This window comes from Aotus nancymaae, unplaced genomic scaffold, assembly GCF_030222135.1.
Source record: "Aotus nancymaae isolate 86718 unplaced genomic scaffold, 86718_ANA_hifiasm-v0.15.2.pri h1tg000040l, whole genome shotgun sequence".
Lineage (NCBI taxonomy): Eukaryota > Metazoa > Chordata > Mammalia > Primates > Aotidae > Aotus > Aotus nancymaae.
The window spans coordinates 107,904,626-107,908,472 of record NW_026988454.1 but is presented as its reverse complement, the minus strand read 5'-3'; positions in this window follow the sequence as shown (position 1 = coordinate 107,908,472).

The window sequence follows — 3,847 nt, the reverse complement described above, 5'->3', positions numbered from 1 at the left end:
GTTTGTGGTAAGGTCTAGGCACCCAGGAATAGCCATCTTGAGAAAATAACCACAGAAAGGAAAGCAGAAAAGAAAGAATAAGATCCCTTTCCTTTTCTTGATTTGGTTATCCCAGCCAATTAATTCTCTGTTTTGATTAAGTTAATTTGCTTTTCAGTCCTTACAATAAAAAAAGTCCTAACAATATGATAATGTGATTTATCATTGTCTTAGTCAGTTTGGGCTGCCACAGCAACAAGGTACCACAAACTGGGTGGCTTATAAACAACAAAAATTTACTTCCAAAGTTCTGGAGCTGGAATTCCAAGATCAGGATGCCAGCATAGTTAGGTTCTGGTGAGGCCCTCTTCTGGATTTCAGAGTGCCATCTTCCCATTGTAGCCTCACATGAGAGAAAGAGAGTGGGAAGGTTCTCTTGGGTCCCTTTTATAAGGTGCTAATTCCACTCATGAAGCCTCCACCCACTTGACCTCATTATCCCCCAAAGGTCCCACCTCCTAATACCATCCCATTGAGGGTTAAGACTTCCACATATGAATTCTATGTAGACATAAATAGCCAGTTCCTTACCATTATTCATTTAATAAAACATTTATTAATATTTATTGTGTTAGTAATAAAAGATGTAATCTAGCTTTTCTAGACTTACAATTTTGCCAGAAACAAACACATTAAAATAACTATACTGTGCAACATGATATCTCAAATGCTCCAAGATGCCTACAGAGAAGTAATTGATGGAAAAATCAAAGTTGGTTTCAAATAATTTGCATTGTCAGAGCTCAGCCTGAAAGAAATTGGAGAATGAGTAGAAAGTAGAAGGACATCATGAGTAGGTGAATACAGACACGAATAGGGGCATAAAAGTGTGAAAGTACAGTGTATGTCTGTGAGTACATATGATAGTGAGTATCTTGACAAAGAACACAAGTTATCTCTATTACAGCAGTGAAGGAGATAAAGCTTTAAGTGCAGAACAGTGGTAGATTCCTAGGACCAGACCCTCTATGCTATGGAAATGTAGTCACTGAAGGATTTAGTTTTAACAATAGAAATGTCATTTTGTTATTGAAAAAAAATCTGGGAAACTGACAATTTGAAGAAAAAATATCACTGATTAAATAGATTCTAAAATAAAGAAACTGAAGATAAAGATCCCATTTAAGAATCTCTTAAAATAGTGACTACAAAGGATAAAGTGAGCCCATAGTAAATATAGTTATAGAAATGGGAAAATTATTTCAGAATATTTTCATATAAAAACAACCCTAGAGGATCCCCCTAATATCAAAGTTAGAAAGAGAGGAGCCTAGAATTATTTTTAGCTTCTCACTTGGTCAAAAGCTTGGAAAATGTTGATATAATTTTGTGAATCCCCATGGAATATGGACCAAAGTGCAAGAATGTGGAAACGGATGATGTATTCAGTCTTCAATATATTTAATTACTGCATTAATAGAAAATCCAGGAGAAGTTGCCCAAAGGGCAGGTGAACATATGGGACTGGAGATTAGCAAGAAGATTACAGCTATAGATAAGTTGGGGATTCACTAGAGTATAAGTGATAATATAATGGGAAGTAATGTGAATGCCCAACATATAAGATGAGAAGCCTAGAGGAATATAGAGGACTGTGGAGAATATCAAACTATATAGAACTAGGGGGGAAAGAAAACAGTGAACATAACTGAAAAAGAATGGTTCGCTTTTCATCAATAATAACGATCTGAATTCACATTCTTGAGCCCACCCCAACTTTTTTCTTTTTGCCAACTCTTTGCTAGAGATTTCAACAAATAACCCCATTAACTGAATCTACAGGAAATCCCTTTGCTGCCAACACTTGAGCTCCTGAGAAGTAAAAGCAAAAAGGCTGTCATTATTTGTAAGGATAGCAGAACCTGGAGTGAAGACCAAAAATTTAAACCACCTCCCTAAAATCAGTTAGATAAGTGGGGAGCTGTGCCTTCCCACCTATCAAGTCCTGGAGGAGGCTGCACAGTACTCTCGGTGCCAGTGGCCCAGCAAAGAGTCTCCTCTAGTGGGCTACACAGATAGTCCTTGTGGTTGGAAGAAAATAGTTCTCCCCAAGAGCACTTGGAAAAGTCTAAAACACTAAGCAGTCTTCATCACATGCATGCTTCAGTGAAAGGGGTCTCCATTTTTCCGCTGACTTTGTACACTGCCTCATAAGGAAATGACTTGTATCTTCCAGTTCCTGCAGTTTTGCCAATGCCTAAGATACCTCCACATCCTTGTCCTGTGCTAGGATGAGCCTCATTATTTGTAGATTTTGTGGATTTGAGATATATGTGTGTGTGTGTGTGTGTGTGTGTGTGTGTGTGTGCAGTGATATATATATATAGTGGTATTTATACCTTAATTAAATTTATTTGTGTTGTTCAGATCTTCTATGTAAGTCACATTACTCAGAGAGTATTTTTAAAACTACCATTAGCGCTGTGCTACAATGTGGGGGTATCTTAGGCATTGGCCAACAACTACTAGTCAGTAACCAGTCAGGAACCCCACTGCACAGCAGAAAGTGAGCGGCCAGCAGGTGAAGCTGAGCTCAGCTTCCTGTCTGATGAGTGAGGTCATTAGATTCTCATAGGAGCCAGCACTCTATTATGAACTGCTTATACAAGGGATCTAGGTTGTGTACTCCTTATGAGAATCTAATGAAAAATGTAATGTGCTTGAATCATCCTGAAACCATCTCCCCACCTCCCCACTGTCCATGGAAAAATTGTCTTCCACAAAACTGGCCCTTGGTGCCAAAAAGTTTGGGGACCGCTGTCCTAGCATATAGGGATATAGAGATTAACTCATAAGAAGGCAAAGAGAAGCAGTGATCCATTTGAAAAAAAACTCACTAAAAATAGAGAAAAAGACTTAAATGAATAATAAGAACAGGAAGTTTCTATTAAGGCAAAATAAATGAAAAAGATAGCTTGAACAAAAAAATACAGCTTTTCAAGAGGATGCAATTAAAGTACAAAAAAAGAGTTTTCTGGAACCAAAGAAATATTATATTTGATTTGTAAAATTTGGTACAGGAATAGAAAAAGAAAATGATTGCTTTAGTGGTCTGAAAAAATAATGGAAGAACTATCTAACAAGCCAACAGCAACAAAATGCGGAAATCACAAGGGAAAAGATATAGAGTAAGGGAAGAGAATTCCAGTGCCTATGGGATCTTGGTATATAATACAATTTTGTGGATTAGGTTAGTAATATGACAATAGGAAGAGGTATAAACTGTGACTGAAATGGAGAATACCCTACTTAAGAGATATTTAAGTTTTATTTTTTTAAGCACTCAACCAGCCAAAAGTAAAATTGTCTCCAGGTAAAACTCTGTAGAGTATATCACATTTTAAGACCAGTAATACAGAAGATTTAAATACATACAGTTCACACACAGAGTACTGTGTTTATATATGTAGAAGAACATATATTCATCATTTATAAAAATATTCTATATATGTTTATCTGTACTTAAAGGCATACATTTGGAACTATATTCTATACTGTCTAACCAAATCCAAGAAACCAGAAATTAACAAAAGTACTAAAAAAAATAGAACAGCTTGAAAATACCCAACCTAAGTTGAACCATATGAAACTACTGATATTTGAATATTTTAATCTATGAAAATAGTAATTCATATGAAACAACCTGATAACACCCTTCATTAAGAAGTTAGAGCATCCCCTTGTTTGACCTCAACTGGGAACATATGTGTTGGATGGCCCAAATTTTACCTTGAAAGTACTCTGAGTATTAATTTTTATGGTTATAAATAAATATTAGTGAGTAGGATAAACAGTCAACCCTCCTTAT